The following is a 22,223-nucleotide window of genomic DNA, read 5'->3' as shown; positions in this document are numbered from 1 at the left end:
TACCTTCATGAAAATATAATTGACCAATTGTGCGTCCTTATTAGAAAGAAGGAAGGGAAGAACTTAAATAGGATATATTAGCTTAGGAAATAACATCATTTTAATCAGGTTGGCAGTGCCTAAGTAAGATAATAGTAAATTTTTCCAACCATCCAGCTCCACTGAAACATCTAATTACGGAGGAAAAATTAAATTCATAGAGAAGATGGGAATTACTTGAAATCTGAACATCTAAATACGTGAACCTTTGCATAGCCCACATAATGGGGATATTGGAAGGAAAAGGGATGCGAGAAGAGGGCTGACCCAGACGAAGCACCACCGACTTAGTAATATTAACCAAAAAGCCTGATATGGAGCTGAAGTCAGCTAAAACAGCAAAGATATGATCAAGGGACACCAAGGGATCCGGCACATATAGCAGAATGTCATCTGCAAAAGCTGTGAGCTTAATTTCCTTGTTGCCTATATAGATACCTTGGAAAAAAGTACCAGACTGTAAAATTCTAAGTAGGGGATCAAGGGCAAGGTTGAATACAAGGGGCGAGAGGGGACACCCTTGCCAAGTACCTCTATACATAGTAATGGGATTGCTGTAGCAGCCATTGATCAATAAGAAAGTGGAAGGACTGGAGTACAGATATCTGATAAAATCAATAAATGATGGATGAAATTGTCTCAAGCGAAGGACAGGAAACATGCCACAAGACTGTATCAAAGGCTTTTGTTGTATCTAGACTAAGAAGTACATTTTGTGTGCGACATTCACCATGAGACGCCACTACCACTGGCACAGCCGTCGTAATCCCCTTTACCAGTTGTTTATTTTTGACAAAACCAAGCTGATGTTCTGTGAGTAGCTGAGGCAACAAAAGCTGAAGCCTATCAGCCATGATTTTAGCAAGTCTCTTAATATCCGTATTTAACAATGTTATGGGTCTGTAAAAGTCTATTGATTTGGAATCTCGATGTGGCTTAGGGATCAACACTGTATACGCATCATTAAAATGTGGGAAAGCTGTGCAGCTGCTAAGAATGTTGTTGAATAATTCAAGTAAAGCAGGAGCTATATGTCCTTTTAGTATTTTATAGTATTCACTGGAGAGTCCATCCGGACCCGGGGATTTGTGTAATTAAAGTAGAAATTACGTGTGTTAATTAGTCCATCGTGATTTCCCGTTGCAGTGTTTCACTATCAGAAGGGGACAATGGGGGGAGAGTCGCCTCATACATTAAACGGTCATGAAGAGTTTGATCAAACGGACCGGCATCATATAAATTAGAATAGTATGCCTCAAAATGTTGAAGGATATGAGAAGTAGAGGCATCAACAAGGGTGGAATTGGGATCTTTAATTGCTGTGATCAGTCTCCTGGGAGCCCATGTTTTAGACATATTGGCCAATAATCAGCCTGTTTTATTGCCCCAGCAAAATCAAAAATATTTAAAACTTTGAGAAAGTTAAATCACGCTTCACCTGCATCAGCAAAATGTTGTCCAATGACTCCCTCACCTGGTTATATGCCAATTGTGTGTCATGAGAGGGAGTTTCCAAATAAGCACGCATTGCATTAGTCAGAGAACTATGTAACTTTGATATTGAGAGGAAAATTTATTTTCCTGCCGAGAGACATAGTCATTAATGTGACTGCTCATAGTAGCTTTGGAGGCCCCCCAAAATGTGGCAGGCCTATCCCGGAAATCAATGTTATCATCAGAATAGGTCATCCAACAATGAATGAGGAAGTTACAAAAGTCATCTGAAGTGAACAGATAAGACAGAAAGTGCCATGGATGGAATCCCCCTGTAAGAGCGGGCTTAGTGAGCGTAAGGGAGATAGGAGCATGGTCAGAAATGACAATATTGTGTATGTCAGTTTAGTGTGTATGCGAGAGCAATGCATCCACTATTAAAAATGCATTCATGCGTGACCAGGAACTATGTACCAAAGATAAAAAAGTAAAAGAACGATCAGAGGAATTAAGAAGGTGCCAGATATCAGTGAGCTGAAGGGTAGTTTTTAGAAATTGCATCTGTCTGTATAAAGGCAAGGTAGGGTGTCTAGAAGGAGTTTTTTTGTCCAAGGAAGGGTTATCTACTGAGTTAGTCACCTCTCATGATCAGGAAGCCATTTTGCCGCTGAGCCAGAAGCTGTATGATGGCATGTATAAACTCAGAAGTGGACACATTTGGTGTGTATAAATTGACTACAGTGTAATTTGTACCCCAAATTGTTGCATCTTATATTAAATAGCGTCCCTCCGGGTCTAAAACCGTGGAAGTGATAGTGTATTGAACATGTTTGTGAAATGGAATGGAGACTCCCCTTGTCTTTCTCTGAAATTTAGAGGACACACATTCTCCCAACCAGGGGGCCCGTAATGTAGAATCGCCTCCAGCTTCCCAGTGAGTCTCTTCTAGGAATATGACCTCAGGCGGAACTTACGTAAATGTATAACTACCCGCTTTCTTTTGACAGGGGAGTTGAGACCCCCCATGTTCCAGGAAATCAGTTTAAAGTTAAGGCAGTGGAAATAGGGTCAGTATTGGGGCTTGATGACATTTTATCCTATACCCAACTTAGTGAAATTTGAAAACAAGGCTATAAACCACAAGTGGACGACCCTTCCGTCCTAGTCAGCAGAAGCAGTTGACCAGTTGCAGCAAAAAGTTAAAAAAAACGGGAGAAGGTGAGCACCAGCAGTACATGAACAATGGACCCACAATGCTTCAAAACATGTTTTCGACATTTTCCAATACCAAACAAATTTAGGGTGAGTATCACTGTCAGTGAGCAAACAACCAAAAATATACAAACATAGAGAATCATGTGTAATAGAAAAATAAGGACAATCTAAGTGGCCTTACTATATTGACAATGTGACAATCATTAATTCAAACAATATTATGAGTTAAAGACATCTTAGCAGTGAGGTGAACCAGCTACATTGAGAACCCGGGTGAAGTGGGTTCTGACCACAATTGGGTCAGAAAAAGGGTTTGGCCATTATCCTGCACCCATATCTTGGCAGGGTACATGAGTTGAAAGCGTTTGTTATTGTCATGGAGCAATTTACATATATCAGCAAATTCTTTTCGTTTTTGCGAAACAAGCCGAAAAGTCCTGAAAGATCAAAATGTGAGATCCTTCAACCTCCAATTGTTGGGCTCTATGATAGTCACACAAGATTTCCTCTTTCATACGATAGTCAAGGAATTTTGCTATCACTGGACGGGGCCTAGTAGCGGAATTAGGCCTTTCAGGGCCAATGCGATGAGCCCATTCGATATGTGGTAAAGAGGAATTACCCCAAATCTGCAATTCCCTAGGGAGGGCAGTCGTAAGGAATTCAATAAGTTGGGGTCCCTTAGCTGTTTCGGGTATGCCAACAAAATGGAGGTTGTTATGTCTATGACGGTTTTCTAGGTCGTCAACCTTAGCCTGAAGAGATTGCATAGAGGTGGCCTGAGCATCCACCAGATTTTGTAGGGAATTAGAGCGAACCTCAGAATCACGGTTCTAAGGAGGTAATACGGGTTGTGTTAATGTCAATTTTAGCTATTGCAGCATCAAATGCAGATTGTAATGCCTCAAACTTTTTATCAATTAATGGCATGAGAATTTTTGAAATTTCTTGGGTGGTTTCAGTAGCCAAGGGTTGTCTAGCAGCAATATCAGGAGAAGAGGGTGCGCTCAGGGAGTTGTCCTCAGAAGGATCACGTATGGGGGGGATGGAGGGTTAGAGCGACCCACATTTTGCTTAGCCTTCCCCATTTTGGATGTGTTAGCAGAAGTCTGAGATCTGTGAGAGGATGACCTTTGGCAGTATCTATCCATACCTCACATGCAATACAAAGGAAAATGTCTCCTAATGCTATATCAGAATACTGAATAAGAAAATAAATCATAACTGTCACGTTTGATATATGGCAAATGAATGCAAATGTGGAAAGGCCCCTTTAAGGATAATAGAATTTTTTTTTTTTTAATCTAACCATGCCCTACTATGGGCTTACCAAAAGGATGGTGCACCAGAGTTTGACTGTGCAGCTTATCTCTGAACTTATGGTATAATAAAGAATGTCACCACCACACGATACTGAGTATTTACCAAATTGTTAAATCATACCCCCACATTTTCCAATATATCAGGCAGACATGGTTACATCTGTATCATCTACAGGGTATGAATCTTGAAACCTAAGATAGTGTCACTATTTGTTGAACAAAATATTCAGAGGTTGTAAGAGACAGCTTATCCTAGTTAGTGATATGTAATGAACAAATTATCTAGAGTAGACAGTAGTTTAAAAGCAATATATATTCCAGATAATTACCACAAGTACTTCTATAATTGAGCAATGAGTTGCAATTTAGTGTGGAGATGTGACAGGTGTTGGAAAGGAGTGCCTCAAAATCGGACACTTAGAGATACAGTGAGACTTAATAAACCCAAGCCTCAGGAGTCATGAACAGTTCTTGACAATGTAATGCTGTGTACAATTAGCACATAGATATTGAGCAATAAGGAGTGGATATGTGTGAAACAGAAAATATAATGCACCAATTATAGATGAAACTTCTCAAGATGTTATGTTACACTGCTTCCACTAGATGTCGCCTCAGTGCACTTTTTGAGTTATGCAGGTTATACAGAAATAGTTGCCAGAGATGTAACTTTATTTATGGCCACCTGATGGGGGTAGTGAGGCACATAAATTAGTTCAACCTAGAAGAAGCCCAGAAGGCTAACAATACCTATCCTGCTTACACTTAAGAAATAAGCAAATGTAAAATGTAGAGCCAATGAGGAAATATTGTATAATCTATGCTATCTACAGCTAGTATAGGATTATCAATATATACCAGACAGCATTTAGCATATAATGATGACAGTGGAATTAGCTGTATCCAAATTAGAGTGATTAAAGGTTACCCTACAATAAAGTTCACTGTAGACGAGTCCACAGAAGTCCCTGTAAGATGCTGTCCACTGTAATGAGTAACAGCAGTAAAAGAGCACTCTTGAAGGGCATGGCCTTGGCAGCCTAATAGTGTGGATGCACCTTTTCAGAGCTCCTGCATCACACTCTATTTCCAGTGACCGAACGGCTGACCCAGCCAGCTAAATGGCACGCACTCACCACCGGGGCTCCTGTGAACCTCCGGTGACCAAGCGGAGCTGCCGTGGGTGCTTCCTGGTGACCGCATCAACCCCCATGCAGTGGGGCCTAGCAAGCTCTGCACATCCCCGGACTTGCCTGAGGTGCTGATCTGAGCCGTGAGTCACGTGACATGGACCCGCCGGATGGAGCTCCATTGACCTGAGTTGAGCAAAGGCTGAGGCAGACGAGTACCCTGTCAAACTCCCCAGAATCCTTAATACTGGCTGGTATTCTCCCCCCTGGAGGACTGCATGTGGGAGACTTTATCTACCTGTCTGCTAAGCGTAAGAGAAGATAGGCGGCCAATCTTTATTTTTATTTTCACTTTCATCCTCTGCAATCTAGAAACAGATCTGTAAGAAGTGTGAGCTCCCTCTGGTGGCCTCAACATATAAGATATGGCATACTGATGCAGTTCTCTATGCCTGAAAAATAAAATTCTATGTCCTCTGTCACCCTGATATCTCAATGGCCTAACATTTTTGTGAAATAAGTGGAACATATGTACATGTGATACCCATTTTTATTCACTTAATTTTCTAATCAAGAGAGATTACTGATAAAGCCGGAATATGTGACCGTACATATTCCTTCAGCAATTCACAAATATATGCATGCTTATGTCTTTCATTATTTTCATTGCAATTAAGAGTACATAGAAATGATTCAGAATATATATTAGTTGTAAGTTGCGGAGGACCGTCACGTGTCGAATGGCCTCAGGCCTAGAGATGAGGTTTACCCTCTCTCTAAAGTAGGCAGGTGTGTGTCTGAAGCAACAGTTATTATTGGTTAATATTGTTTAATCTAAAATGTATAAGTGTTATTACGGGAATACAGTCAGGTGCATAAATATTGGGACATTGACAGAATTTTCATATTTTGGCCTCTATTCACCACCACAATGGCTTTGAAATGAAACAAACAAGATGTGCTTTAACTGCAGACTTTCAGATTTAATTTGAGGGTAATTACATCCAAATCAGGTGAACAGTGTAGGAATTACAACGGTTTCTATATGTGCCTCCCACTTTTTAAGGGGCCAAAAGTAATGGGACAAACGAAACAATCCTAAATCTAACTTTCACTTTTTAATACTTTGTTGCAAATCCTTTGCAGGCATTTACAGCCTGAAGTCTGGAACGCATAGACATCACCAGACGCTGGGTTTCATTCCTGGTGATGCTCTGCCAGGCCTCTACTGCAAATATCTTCAGTTCCTGCTTGTTCTTGGGGCATTTTCCCTTCAGTTTTGTCTTCATCAAGTGAAATGCATGCTCAATCGGATTCAGGTCAGGGGATTGACTTGGCCATTGCATAACATTCCACTTTTTAGCCTTAAAAAACTCTTTGGTTGCTTTTGCAGTATGCTTTGGGTCATTGTCCATCTGCACTGTGAAGCGCCGTCCAATGAGTTCTGAAGCATTTGACTGAATATGAGCATATAATATTGCCCGAAACACTTCAGAATTCATTCTGCTGCGTTTGTCAGCAGTCACATCCTCAATAAATACAAGGGAACCAGTTCCATTGGCAGCCATACATGCCCACGCCATGACTCTACCACCACCATGCTTCACTGATGAGGTGGTATGTTTTGGATCATGAGCAGTTCCTTTCTTTTCCATACTCTTCTCTTCCCATCACTCTGGTACAAGTTGATCTTTGTCTCATCTGTCCATAGGATGTTGTTCCAGAACTGTAATTACTTTTTTAGAAGTTGTTTGGCAAACTCTAATTTGGTCTTCCTGTTTTTGAGGCTCACCAATGGTTTACATCTTGTGGTGAACCCTCTATATTCACTCTTGTGAAGTCTTCTCTTGATTGTTGACTTTGACACATATACACCTACCTCCTGGAGAGTGTTCTTGATTTGGCCGACTGTTGTGAAGGGGTTTTTCTTCACCAGGGAAATAATTCTTCTGTTATCCACCACAGTTGTTTTCCATGGTCTTCCGGATCTTTTGGTGTTGCTGAGCTCTCCGGTGCGTTCTTGCTTTTTAAGAATGTTCCAAACAGTTGACTTGGCCACACCTAATGTTTTTGCTATCTCTCTGATGGGTTTGTTTTTCAGCCTAATGATGGCTTGCTTCACTGATAGTGACAGCTCTTTGGATCTCATATTGAGAGTCGACAGCAACTGATTCCAAATGCAAATGTTACACCTAGAATCAACTCCAGACCTTTTACCTGCTTAATTGATAATGAAATAATGCCCACACCTGTCCATGAAATAGTTTTTGAGTTGATAGTCCCATTACTTTTGGCCCCTTAAAAAGTTGGAGGCACATATAGAAACCGTTGTAATTCCTACACCGTTCACCTGATTTGGATGTAATTACCCTCAAATTATATCTGAAAGTCTGCAGTTAAAGCACATCTTGTTTGTTTCATTTCAAAGCCATTGTGGTGGTGAATAGAGGCCAAAATATGAAAATTCTGTCCATGTCCCAATATTTATGCACCTGACTGTAGGTATAAATCAAAACTGTGGAAAACTATTTCTTCACTAGCAAGACAGCATAATGGGTTAGTTGAGTATGAACAGACTAGGAGACAGTAGGTCCCAGATCCGTATAAACAAGAAGGGAGTTAATCGGGATAGCCTTGGCCTATAAGCGGTCACCAGTATTTTGAGGACATAGAAAGGAGATTATAGGTTTTGTTATGATTAAAATATATTATCTGTGAAGTGTTTAGTGCACATGAATATTGAATTAATTAATATTCGCCATTTTATAATATATTAGTAGCAGAGAGGAAAAAAGTATAAAAGATTGATCAAAAAGGGGAGGGGTCGGTCAGTCAGGTTGAGCAGGAGAGATCGTAGGTCGAGAGAGTCGCGGGGCGCTGGGCTGTAAGTATAAACAGGGCTGACTGTCACTTAGGAGTCTATGCTAGGCATTGCAAATAATCATTTTGTCACTGTTGCTGAACTTAATGTTTTTTTAGGTTGTAAGTCTGCTTTGTCAGTAATACCATAATACATGTATAATTGATTTGCTTTTTAAGTAAAGCATTGTCATTTATTTTAAAGTTGTTTTAGGATTTGGTAACATAATAACATTTGGTACATAGGGAATTAATAAACAATATCGCAGACATTGTGGTAAGAGAGTTTCAAGCAATAAAACACTGAATTAAAATGTAGCACACACTACCTTACAGCTGTAACTTTGGATATTGTGTCACTTTACAAACAGTATATGAGTTAAAGTGTCATACATACATCACAAATGCAAAAGAAATAAAATAAAGGTTAAATGAAATTACTCAGGTTAAAAAATGAATTTGCCGAATAAATTAACATGATGGTGTGATTCCTGACAGTTGGTTCACCTGGTCGAACACCAGTACCTAGTTCGCATGGTTTGGAACTTGGTTAAGCAATGTTATGTACACAATGGGAAGATTAATATTTTTTGTCATGATAATGTTGTTGATTTTCTATATATTAGTAAAAGGCTTCAAGAAGATTTTCCAATGGATTAAAAAGAAATCAGACGATGCAATCTATGAGAGATATGAACTTTCTTCAGAGATAGGAACTTTTTCCGGAGTTATGACCCCTCAAATTTCATGAGGATGGAACTGATAACGCCAGAATATGTGACTGTACATATTCTTTCAGTAATTCACAAATATATGCATGCTTATGTCTTTCATTATTTTCATTGCAATTAAGAGTACATAGAAATGAATATATTAGTTGTAAGTTGCGGAGGACCGACATGTGTCGAATGGCCTCAGGCCTAGAGATGAGGTTTACCCTCTCTCTAAAGTAGGCAGGTGTGTGTCTGAAGCAACAGTTATTATTGTTTAATATTGTTTAATCTAAAATGTATAAGTGTTAATACGGAAATAGGTATAAATCAGAACTGTGGAAAACTATTTCTTCACTAGCAAGACAGCATAATGGGTTAGTTGAGTATGAACAGACTAGGAGACAGTAGGTCCCAGATCCGTATAAACAAGAAGGGAGTTAATCGGGATAGCCTTGGCCTATAAGCGGTCACCAGTATTTCAGTGAAATGTTTAGTGCGCATGAATATTGAATTAATTAATTAATATTCACCATTTTATAATATGTTAGTAGCAGAGAGGAAAAAAGTATAAAAGATTGATCAAAAAGGGGAGGGGGGGTCAGTCGGGTTGAGCAGGAGAGAACGTAGGTTGTGAGAGTCCCGGGGCGCTGAGGTGTAAGTATAAACATGAGCTGACTGTCACCTTGGGAGTCTATGCTAGGCATTACAGATAATCATTTTGTCACTGTTACTGAGCTAATGTTTTTTAGGTTATAAGTCTGCTTTGTCAGTAATACCATAATACATGTACAATTGATTTGCTTTTTAAGTAAAACATTGTCATTTATTTTAAAGTTGGTATTGGTGGAAATTATTCCATTTCTTCTTATAATAAGTAAGGTTTAAAAATAATATCCAAAACACCTCGCGATATCATTGCGCTGGATTTTACTATGGGCCCGAAAAAAGTTAAAGTATCTAAATCTGTCTCAAAAATAGCTCTTTTCAAACCCTCTCCTCAATCTGTTAAAGCTGCCGGGATGGAGAAGTTGGCTTCCCAGAAAACTAAATTGGCTACTCCATCTAATGCAAGTTCCTCCCCTACTCATACCGATTCTGCACAGAGTTCCCCTAAAGATTGTGACTCTCTCACGGTTGGCACCATGAAACTACTTCTCTCACAATTTAAAGTAGAGGTTGCGGCGGAATTCCGTGCCACTCTTCGAGCTTGTCAACAGTCAATTGACGACCACAGTGATCGAACAAATAACCTTGAAAATAAAATGGAGGAGGTAGTCGGGTCACACAATGACCTCATGAGTCTCTCCAAACTGAAATTACTGCTCTTCGTGAGAAAGTCAGAGATTTAGAGGACAGATCAAGATGCAACAATATTAAACTCTGAGGAGTTCCTGAAACTGTTTCCATACTAGTCTCCACGAATTTACTATGAATTTATTTTGGAAGCTCCTGCCTAATGCACGATCAGATCCCCTTATTGATCGCATTCATCGACTCCCGAAAACCAGAAGTGCTCCAGAGGGTGCATCCAGGGATGTATTAATGCGGATGCATTTCTTTCATATGAAGGAGGCATTATTGAAGGCTGCTAGCCCTTCAGAGGAATCAGCAGAGGCTTTTAAAGGCCTTCAATTATTTGGTGATCTCTATCAAGCAACATTAAGCTGGCCACACATCTAAAGATTATCTGTCCAACCAGCCAACTAGTTCATTGGTTCGAATGAAAATCTGGTAAGGAATACAATCAGCAATTTGCTCCCAAACGCTGGAAAATGGACCAAAACTGTTGTTTGAACAAATAGTTTAGATCAAACATTTAACAAACTTGTCTAAACTACCATTTTCATCTGTTTTCTGGCATTTAGGAGAAAATTGCTGATCATCATTTACTCCCATACGTTACCAGATTTTCATTCCAGCCAATCAACAAGTTGGCTGGTTGGATGTAAGTTGGTCTAGTGTGTGGCCAGCTTTAGCCAAGAGACGCTCCTTCTATCCAGTTACTAGTGCCCTCAGGAAAGCTAATATACTTTATCGATGGGGTATTCCTACCAAACTCCTAGTGTCACGTGATGGTTCCACAGTCATAATGACCAACCTGGATGAAGGGTGGAAAACTCTCTAGGTGGAACATTGCTGGAAATTCTTTTGATTCTTCATTCAATCAAAACCTGCAGAAAGACTGAGCTATGACGGGATTTCAAGCATGAGTACACGTTATAATTTCCTTCCTGCTGTATGCTACTATATAATTTCTGAGAAAGTTCTGTGAGTATTTTAAATGTCTCAGATTATTCAGAGTAGCAACAACATCTTCACTGTATTATTTTACTCAATTTCTAGCATATGTTTCATATACAATTAGGCCAGCTACTTATTTAAATCTATGTATGTATCTCTGTATACGTTTCTTCATTTGTTTCTGAGTTTTGTATGGCCATATTCTCCTAGGGGGTTATACTCAGGTATTGTTCATTTAGGGGTAATGTTTCCCGCCTCTTCCCTGTAAATTTGGGGGGGGGGGGGGTGAAACTATGTGCTATCTTTTTCACATAATTGCATGACCTGGGCGATGTTGTTTGTAAGTAGAGATATGGTTATATGCTTGGTTTACTTATAGTTTTACTTAATTGCTTAGTTTATGGGTGACAGGGATAGGCTACTACCCCCAATCACAAATTCCTATGAGTCATAGTTTTTACATGACTTTTGTTGGCTCCAAGTGGGGTCATTTATGTTTTCTTATACCCCTTCTAAATGTCTACTGTTTCTTTTTTCTCTTTTTTATCTATGTTACTCCTTTATGGGTTTGTCTCTTCCCCAGCCAGATTTGCAATCCCAGGATTGTTTATACAGCATGATGTTGGTCAGTGCACAGTGTTTTACATTTTGTTTTGATGGTTAATTTACTATCAATCAATGCGAAAGGATTGAACTCTCCCCAAAAAAGAAATCTAGCACTGCGGTATTTTCATAAGCTTAAAGCCCACATTGTTGCAATTCAAGAGACCCATTTTAAGCACTCTGCCCCTCCAAGATGTAACAATGCTAGATTCCCTCATTGCTACACAGCTAATGGGCCTCAAAAGAAAGGATTGGCTCTCCTTATTTCCCAACATTGCGCATTTACACTGACCTACAGGGAAGGTATTTAATTCTAGTGTGACTGCTAGATAATGTTGAAGTTACTATTGTTTCATGTTATTTTCCCAATACAGGGCAACTGGCCTTCTGTAGAAAATTTTGTTTGACTTACAAAGATACTCTACAGGAGCTTTATTACTCCTCGGAGACTTTAATATGGTCCTTGATCCGATCATGGATAGATCCCATTCAAAAACTTCCCATTCAAATAGACCATAGTAGTTTTCTAAGGGTTTTTAGCAGCTTTTAGTAGAACATGGGTTGTTCGATGCCTGGAGACCTAAACACCCTACAGTAAGAAATTATTCCTTTTATTTGAATGTCCATAGGTCATATTCTCGGATAGACTTGTACCTATGTGATAGATGGACCTTGTCATCTATTAGCAGTATCAATATCCTTCCCATGACATGGTCAGATCACTCCCCCCTTTTTGTGAAATGGGAAATAGGGAATAGGAGAGTAGTCCTGGGCCCGTGGAGACTAGGTAATCACTTGTTGACTCAGCCAGAGGCTTGTAAAGCAGTTCAGGAGGCTCATTCCCTTTTCCTTAATACCAATAAGCCGGAAGAGACTATTTTTAACTTTTGGTGATAATTGAAGGCAGTTAACAGAGGTTGAGCATTTCAAGCCGCGGCTCGGCTTAAAAGAGAATATAAACAGCAGTATGAGAAAGCGGAAGTTGAAGCTGCGTGATTAGAGGAAGCTCATAAGGCAGATCCCTCTAATAAAATGCTTTATAAACAACTTCTTAATGCCCGAGAAAAGGTGAATGTCTTCTCACTTAGAGAGGTACAGTGTGATATTGCCAGGTTAAATCAAAAATGTTATATATTTGGTAACCAAGCAAGTCAGCTGTTGGCTTGTAAATTGCGTGGACGAAGGGCTAGGGGTCAGATAGAGAATCTATAATCATCATGGGGCTAAGGTATCAGACACTGTCAAGATAGCTAACACTTTTTCTACATATTATGCACAACTTTATAACTTCAAAGATGACCCCAATACTGTCCAACCAATGTCCAACCAACGGCAGCCCTTATTGAGCAGTTCTTGAGTGTGCTTTCTCTCCCAAAATTGTCTTCTAAGGCCTGTCTATCCCTTAGCACCCCATGGACCCTTAAGAAAATAGATGTAGCCATTGGTAAAATGCAATCAGATAATGCTCCGGGTCCGGACGGCTATCCTGCCAATTTTTGCAAAACATTTAAAACTCAACTGGCTCTGGTATTGTTGTTGGTGTTCAGTGAGGCAACGGAATCTAAGCAATTTCCTGAAGAAATGCTAGAAGCACGAATAATTGCCATACCAAAACCCAGCATTGACCCCAACACTGTAGCTAATTACTGACCTATTGCCTTACTGGACACAGATGTCAAAGTGTTTGCCAAGTTGATTGCTAGTCGCTTATCTCAATTATTGCCAGATCTCATTAAACCGGATCAGGTCGGATTTGTGATGCATAGGCAGGCCCCAGACAATACACGTAGAGTTATCAATATTATAGAATATTATGACTACTGTACGGAGCATTTGTTTTTATCGCATGCCGAAAAGGCATTTGACCGCCTGCATTTTTTCTTCATGTCTCTCAGTATCCACTCTATTAACTGATGACTATCTCACTTAAAGTAACTCTCTCATTGGGGGTCCAATGCTATCCGTAAGACCCCCAACAGCAAAGCAAAATTTTGAGTAATGTTGCAGTTACAATGTTGTTTCTAAGGGCTTAACTGTTCTCCAATAATCTCTCACTACTTATCAATGGCTAAGGCTAAATAAGGAGAAGCAGAATTAAGAGTAACAGTGTCTTTACCCTGACCATTCTGGCCTGTTCATCTCATCAAGGGAATTATATATACAAACTGTTACAGTTTCATTTATTATGCCATTTTGGCTAGAATGAGAATTATTTTTATCTTTAATATTTCGCCTATTATGTATTGTACTGTTTTGGAATTTGTTCTTTAGAGTGTGTATTTTCATATGATCATTTTTCTATAATAACTATTAGGCACTAACACTTTCACCTGATCCACCACTCTAATAGAGACTATTTACGTTCACCCAGGTGGTATGTTGATTAAATTTTCAATCTACATACGAATTTGGATTAGGTGGTACATGGGAGGGCTATTATCTGCATTCTTTTAGCTCTTATATATATTATCCCAGTTTTTTAGATCACTTAAGTCTGTGTTTATGTATTGATACAGTTATTTCATTGTATTGATGTACATAGGTCTCATATTTATGATACCTGTCCAGTTCTTGACACTATGAAATACTAACATCCTTTATTTGATCAATTATTCCATTTCCCAATAGGGATTATTCATGCTCATTTAGACATAACATCGATTATCTTTTTATATTTATATATTAACGAACTTGGACCAATTGGGATACAGGAGAGTTACCAGCAGCATTTTCAATTCTGCGCATGTATCTACTATCCCAGTTTGTTTGAGATCATCATAGTGTATGCTACCTTATTGCATTGATACATTATTATCCTGCACATTTGACATCAGTGTAGTTTTCTGATATATATAGCTGATTCGTACACACATACATTGTAACATTTCGCCCTAAGTTCATGAACATTATTCCAATTCTGTGATTATTTGTTGAGTCACAAGGTGGAGCTATAGGAGGTGACTGCATATAATACCCCTTTTACACCAGAGCAAAAACCTGGGGTTTTTCTGGGTCTACCCGGGTCGCAGCTCAGTGTAAAAGGGTCCCTGAAAAATAACCCAGGTTAAGTGACCCAGCAATCCAACCCAGGTAGCTACCAGGGTTGGACCCAGGATGGACCCGGGTAATGGTGCAGTGTAAACGGTGCAACCCGGGTTATCTGACCTGGGTCATGCCTAAAATGAGCTGATTGGTGGTTGTGGAGCATTCATCGCCCCCATTTATGACCTCACAGGTTTAGCAGGGCAGACCTGAGTTCAGTGTGAACAGGGCTGACCTGGGAATAACCGAGATTGAAGGTGCAGTGTAAATGGGTCTGACCTGGGTCTGACCAGGGTTGGAACCATGTCCAAAAACCCAGGTCGGACCTGGGTTTTTGGTGGAAAAGAGGTATTACAGTATACACCTCTATCTCCAGCATCCCTATTATTGTCTCTTCTCTGTTTGTATGTCTGATTAAATTTTATTTTACACACGATACTTATTGAGCTTCATCTGTATCATTATTGATAAGCCATATACAGTTGCTGATACTATTTTTCTTATCTGAAGGTTTTCATTAAAAGTTATGTTTTAATTAATCCATTTTTTCAAGAGTGCTCACATCACAGAGTTTTTCTTCTCTTGCCTGTTTACCTCATTTACTTTAACTCTAGTGAGCATCACCACCACCTTAGTGTATTTTTATCTGTGTACAGATACTTATTGATAGAAATAGTGGTTATCATTATCATGTGATTCAAATTTCTAATAAAATATTTTTTTTGTCAGTGCAACGATATCTCCCTCCCCCCGTCCCTTATTATTGCTACCAGTAATATGTCAGCATGGAGCAATGTGTGCAGTCAGTGTAATGATTATCTAGCAGGGAAAGCACCAGCAGTCACAGCCCCTGTATGACACCAGTAATATGTTACCATGGAGCAATGCGTGCAGTCAGTGTAATGATTATCTAGCAGGGAAAGCACCAGCAGTCAGAGTCACAGCCCCTGTATGACACCAGTAATATGTTAGCATTGAGCAGTATGAGCAGTCAGTGTGATGATTATCTAGCAGGGAAAGCACCAGCGGTCACAGCCCCTGTATGACACCAGTAATGTTACCATGGAGCAATGTGTGCAGTCAGTGTAATGATTATCTAGCAGGGAAAGCACCAGCAGTCACAGCCCCTGTATGACACCAGTAATATGTTACCATGGAGCAATGTGTGCAGTCAGTGTAATGATTATCTAGCAGGGAAAGCACCAGCAGTCATAGTCACAGCCCCTGTATGACACCAGTAATATGTTACCATGGAGCAATGTGTGCAGTCAGTTTAATGATTATCTAGCAGGGAAAGCACCAGCAGTCAGAGTCACAGCCCCTGTATGACACCAGTAATATGCTAGCATGGAGCAGTGTGTGCAGTCAGTGTGATGATTATCTAGCAGGGAAAGCACCAGTGGTCACAGCCCCTGTATGACACCAGTAATATGTTAGCATTGAGCAGTATGAGCAGTCAGTGTAATGATTATCTAGCAGGGAAAGCACCAGCGGTCACAGCCTCTATATGACACCAGTAATAGGTTAGCATTGAGCAGTGTGTGCAGTCAGTGTAATGATTATCTAGCAGGGAAAGCACCAGCGGTCACAGCCCCTGTATGACACCAGTAATATGTTAGCATTGAACAGTGTGCAGTCAGTGTGATGATAATCTAGCAGGGAAAGCACCAGCGGTCACAGCCCCTGTATGACACCAGTAATATGTTACCATGGAGCAATGTGTGCAGTCAGTGTAATGATTATCTAGCAGGGAAAGCACCAGCAGTCACAGCCCCTATATGACACGGGTAATATGTTAGCATGGAGCAGTGTGTGCAGTCAGTGTGATGATAATCTAGCAGGGAAAGCACCAGCAGTCACAGCCCCTGTATGACACCAGTAATATGCTAGCATGGAGCAGTGTGTGCAGTCAGTGTGATGATTATATAGCAGGGAAAGCACCAGCGGTCACAGCCCCTGTATGACACCAGTAATATGCTAGCATGGAGCAGTGTGTGCAGTCAGTGTGATGATTATATAGCAGGGAAAGCACCAGCGGTCACAGCCCCTGTATGACACCAGTAATATGTTAGCATGGAGCAGTGTGTGCAGTCAGTGTGATGATTATATAGCAGGGAAAGCACCAGCAGTTACAGCTCCTGTATGACACCGGTAATATGTTAGCATTGAGCAGTGTGTGCAGTCAGTGTAATGATTATCTAGCAGGGAAAGCACCAGCAGTCATAGCCCCTGTATGACACCAGTAATGTGTTAGCATGGAGCATTGTGTGCAGTCAGTGTGATGATTATCTAGCAGGGAAAGCACCAGCAGTCACAGCTCCTGTATGACACCAGTAATATGTTAGCAATGTGTGCAGTATGAGCAGTCAGTGTGATGATTATCTAGCAGGGAAAGCACCAGCAGTCACAGCTCCTGTATGACACCAGTAATATGTTAGCATTGAGCAGTATGAGCAGTCAGTGTGATGATTATCTAGCAGGGAAAGCATACAGTGGTCTTAGCCTTTACCATTATCTATCCAGCTTCTCACGGAGTATACAGTGGCGTTAGCCTGTACCATTATCTATCCAGCCCTGCCGGTGCTTCTCATGGAGCATACAGCAGGGTCAGCCTGTACCATTATCTATCCAGCACGGCTGGGGCTTCTCATGGAGCATACAGCAGGGTCAGCCTGTACCATTATCTATCCAGCACGGCTGGGGCTTCTCATGGAGCATACAGCAGGGTCAGCCTGTACCATTATCTATCCAGCCCTGCCAGGGCTTCTCGCGGAGCATACAACGGGGTCATCCTCTACCATTATCTATCCAGCCTGGCCGGGGCTTTTTTTGGAGCATACAGCGGGGTCAGCCTGTACCATTATCTATCCAGCCCAGCCGGGGTTTCTCACGGGGCATACAGCGAGGTGCTTTCTTCTGTGACTCATTTCAGATGTCCTATGATCATATCCATGTGAAGAAGTGGATTTCATTTTATACTGTCCATTTGGCTATCATTCAATTACAACCATTGTTTTATATTTGAAATTGGACACAAGTTTGAGGTACGATATTTCCCTGATTCGATAATTACATTTGATTATCTGGTGGACTACAAGCCTGATTTATCTGTTCCGACACCTCACAATCTTTTTCCATTTTGCAATATTTATCCCTCTGATGAACTCTCATGTAAAGACGAAATGCGTAGGGTACAGGTTCTCAAACTCAGTCCTCTGGACCGCAAACAGTGCATGTTTTCAAGATCTCCACACAGAATCACACTAGAAATAATTAGCTCCACCTGTGGATCTTTAAAATGTGCCAGTGATAACTACAGTACACCTGTGCACCTGTAAAATATGAATTGTGTGGGGTCCTAAGGACAGAGCGCTCGCAAGCGGGTCGATGTTGGCCAAGTGCGCATGTGCGAGACCCGGATAGCGACGGGCAAGCCGTCGCTCCGGGTCTCGCTACAAAGGGGGCATGCTGTCGATGGTGATTGACAGCACACCCCCTTTGGTGGGCGTGCCGGGGGTGTGGCTGCCCAGACGGCGGAGTTCTCATGGGAACGCCTACGTCTGGGGCCGGCCCCACTGACATCACAGGTGATGTCAGTGGGAGTGCTTTTGGCTCTGATAGAGCCAAAAGCACTCCAGGGCTTGCGGCAACGAGACCCTACCACAAGGGTCTCGTCGCAAGCCCGATGGTCACGATGGTCTTGACCATCGCGACCATCTTTTTGCCCGCTCGCTATAGCTGTGGGTGGTAACGCACAGTTTTCGAGCGGCCAGGTGGCCGCTCTAAAATTTCAGCAGGATGGCCCTGATTCAATGCGAGCGCTCTGTCAGAGCGTCCGGCTCTGAATCACGGCCAGAGTTTGAGAACCACTGGCGTGGGGTAATAAAAGCTATAATACAGGTCAGTGGATCTCAAACTCGGTCCTCAGGACACCACACAGTTCATGTTTTCCCAGCAGGTGCACAGGTCACCCAGCAGGTGCACAGGTGTATTCATTACTCACTAACACATTTTAAAAGATCCACAGGTGGAGCTAATTATTTCACTTGTGATTCTGTGAGGAGACCTTGGAAACTTGCACTGTTTGGGGTCCTGAGGACAGAATTTGAGAACCTATGAGGAGCTGAAATTGAATGGCAGCACCCATTTTCTAATTACGATATTATCTTGTGGCCACAGGTCTGAATATATTGGATGTTGATAAAGGTTCAAGCCTAGAACCCAGAGGAAGATAAGTTACTAAAGGCATCGACTGGAGATGAATCCATGGAATAAATCATTTTAGCTGTTTTAAGAGACATTCTGCTATCTATCACTTAGCAATAAAAGGCAAAACCCCCCTCTGATATTTGTGCCCCCTCACAGTGTATATTTTGGGTATGTCTTTCCAGGTCCTGCTAACAGATGACTCATTGAGAGGAGCAGCCATTAGTTTAATATTGGCACAGTATAAGGGTATTTAAAATAGATATATATATATATATATATATATATATACACAAACAGATTATATAAAGAACAGTATGGCGACTGCAGGTAACCACAGGATGGTTTAGAACTAATGACCTGATTCAGCAAGGAATGCAGATGCAAATTTGTACGCACACGGCCGATGTTTGCCTTCTGTACATGTGTATGCATCGGGAAGCGATCACAGGGAGCATGCGGTCTAACCACACATTGACAGGAAGAGACCATTTGTGGGTGGTGACGAGAGGTGGTCGGCTGAATGCAGGCGTGCCAGTGTGTTTAAATGCTGCTACAGGTGTGTGCATAATTAAGCCCCTGCGATGGCATACACAGCCAGGGCACAAGATGCACACAGGAAGTTTAGCAATTTGTGAGTGAGGTCAGGTCAACTACAATTGTGCCTATGGTCCGATGGTTAACGATGTTACCGATGTTTTCGCTGTCTTGCGAGGTATTGTGAGTGTGAGTAAAGGGAAGTGGGCGGCATTATGTAGTGCTGGTGTCTGCTTATTGTGCTGTGGCGGCATTGCGTTTGGGTTCATTAGCATATTTTCACAACGGCCGGGCGTGTGTAGGTACAGACATGCGTTCCGTGCTAAATCAGGCTCCAAATACAACCACAGGAAAGATTAATCACATAAGTATAACACAAAAGAATAAAGAACAAAGGCAGTAATGCACACAGCACTGAGAATGACTGGTAAGGAGCAATCGTCCATATGGAGGGCGTGCAACAGCCAGGTCATACCGGGGGTCCCGTCCCACAACAGTGATAAAGCATCAGGGATGGGTGGCCAGTGTATAATACCAGCTCTGTAACTGATGACAGCAGAGCACATACAGTGTTAAAGCGTCAGGGATGGGGAGCGGCCAGTGTACAATACCGGCTCTGTAAGTGATGACAGCAGAGCACATACAGTGATAAAGCATCAGGGATGAGGAGCGGCCGGTGTACAATATCAGCTCTGTAAGTGATGACAGCAGAGCACATACAGTGATAAAGAATCAGGGATGAGGAGCGGCCAGTGTACAATACCAGCTCTGTAAGTGATGACAGCAGAGCACATACAGTGATAAAGCGTCAGGGATGAGGAGCGGCCAGTGTACAATACCAGCTCTGTAAGTGATGACAGCAGAGAGAGCACATACAGTGATAAAGTGTCAGGGATGAGGAGCGGCCGGTGTACAATACCAGCTCTGTAAGTGATGACAGCAGAGCACATACAGTGATAAAGCATCAGGGATGAGGAGCGGCCGGTGTACAATATCAGCTCTGTAAGTGATGACAGCAGAGCACATACAGTGATAAAGAATCAGGGATGAGGAGCGGCCAGTGTACAATACCAGCTCTGTAAGTGATGACAGCAGAGCACATACAGTGATAAAGCGTCAGGGATGAGGAGCGGCCGGTGTATGATACCAGCTCTGTAAGTGATGACAGCAGAGCACATACAGTGATAAAGCGTCAGGGATGAGGAGTGGCCAGTGTACAATACCAGCTCTGTAAGTGATGACAGCAGAGAAAGCACATACAGTGATAAAGCGTCAGGGATGAGGAGCGGCCAGTGTACAATACCAGCTCTGTAAGTGATGACAGCAGAGCACATACAGTGATAAAGAATCAGGGATGAGGAGCGGCCAGTGTACAATACCAGCTCTGTAAGTGATGACAGCAGAGAAAGCACAAACAGTGATAAAGCGTCAGGGATGAGGAGCGGCCAGTGTACAATACCAGCTCTGTAAGTGATGACAGCAGAGCACATACAGTGATAAAGCATCAGGGATGAGGAGCGGCCAGTGTACAATACCAGCTCTGTAAGTGATGACAGCAGAGCACATACAGTGATAAAGCATCAGGGATGAGGAGCGGCCAGTGTACAATACCAGCTCTGTAAGTGATGACAGCAAAGCACATACAGTGATAAAGCGTCAGGGATGAGGAGCGGCCAGTGTACAATACCAGCTCTGTAAGTGATGACAGCAGAGAGAGCACATACAGTGATAAAGCGTCAGGGATGAGGAGCGGCCGGTGTACAATACCGGCTCTGTAAGTGATGACAGCAGAACACATACAGTGATAAAGCGTCAGGGATGAGGAGCGGCCGGTGTACAATACCAGCTCTGTAAGTGATGACAGCAGAGCACATACAGTGATAAAGCGTCAGGGATGAGGAGCGGCCGGTGTACAATACCAGCTCTGTAAGTGATGACAGCAGAGCACATACAGTGATAAAGCGTCAGGGATGAGGAGCGGCCGGTGTACAATACCAGCTCTGTAAGTGATGACAGTAGAGTACATACAGTGATAAAGCATCAGGGATGAGGAGCGGCCAGTGTACAATACCGGCTCTGTAAGTGATGACAGCAGAACACATACAGTGATAAAGCGTCAGGGATGAGGAGCGGCCAGTGTACAATACCAGCTCTGAAAGTGATGACAGCAGAGCACATACAGTGATAAAGCGTCAGGGATGAGGAGCGGCCGGTGTACAATACCAGCTCTGTAAGTGATGACAGTAGAGCACATACAGTGATAAAGCGTCAGGGATGAGGAGCGGCCGGTGTACAATATCAGCTCTGTAAGTGATGACAGCAGAGCACATACAGTGATAAAGCGTCAGGGATGAGGAGCGGCCGGTGTACAATACCGGCTCTGTAAGTGATGACAGCAGAGCACATACAGTGATAAAGCGTCAGGGATGAGGAGCGGCCAGTGTACAATACCGGCTCTGTAAGTGATGACAGCAGAGCACATACAGTGATAAAGCGTCAGGGATGAGGAGCGGCCAGTGTACAATACCGGCTCTGTAGGTGATGACAGCAAAGCACATACAGTGATAAAGCGTCAGGGATGAGGAGCGGCCAGTGTACAATACCGGCTCTGTAAGTGATGACAGCAAAGCACATACAGTGATAAAGCGTCAGGGATGAGGAGCGGCCAGTGTACAATACCGGCTCTTTAAGTGATGACAGCAGAGCACATACAGTGATAAAGCGTCAGGGATGAGGAGCGGCCGGTGTACAATACCAGCTCTGTAAGTGATGACAGCAGAGCACATACAGTGATAAAGCATCAGGGATGAGGAGCGGCCAGTGTACAATACCAGCTCTGTAAGTGATGACAGCAGAGCACATACAGTGATAAAGCGTCAGGG

The sequence above is a fragment of the Taudactylus pleione genome, unplaced genomic scaffold, assembly GCF_031769625.1.
Source record: "Taudactylus pleione unplaced genomic scaffold, aTauple2 ptg000377l, whole genome shotgun sequence".
NCBI classification, from domain to species: Eukaryota; Metazoa; Chordata; class Amphibia; order Anura; family Myobatrachidae; genus Taudactylus; species Taudactylus pleione.
This window is presented reverse-complemented; position numbering follows the sequence as displayed.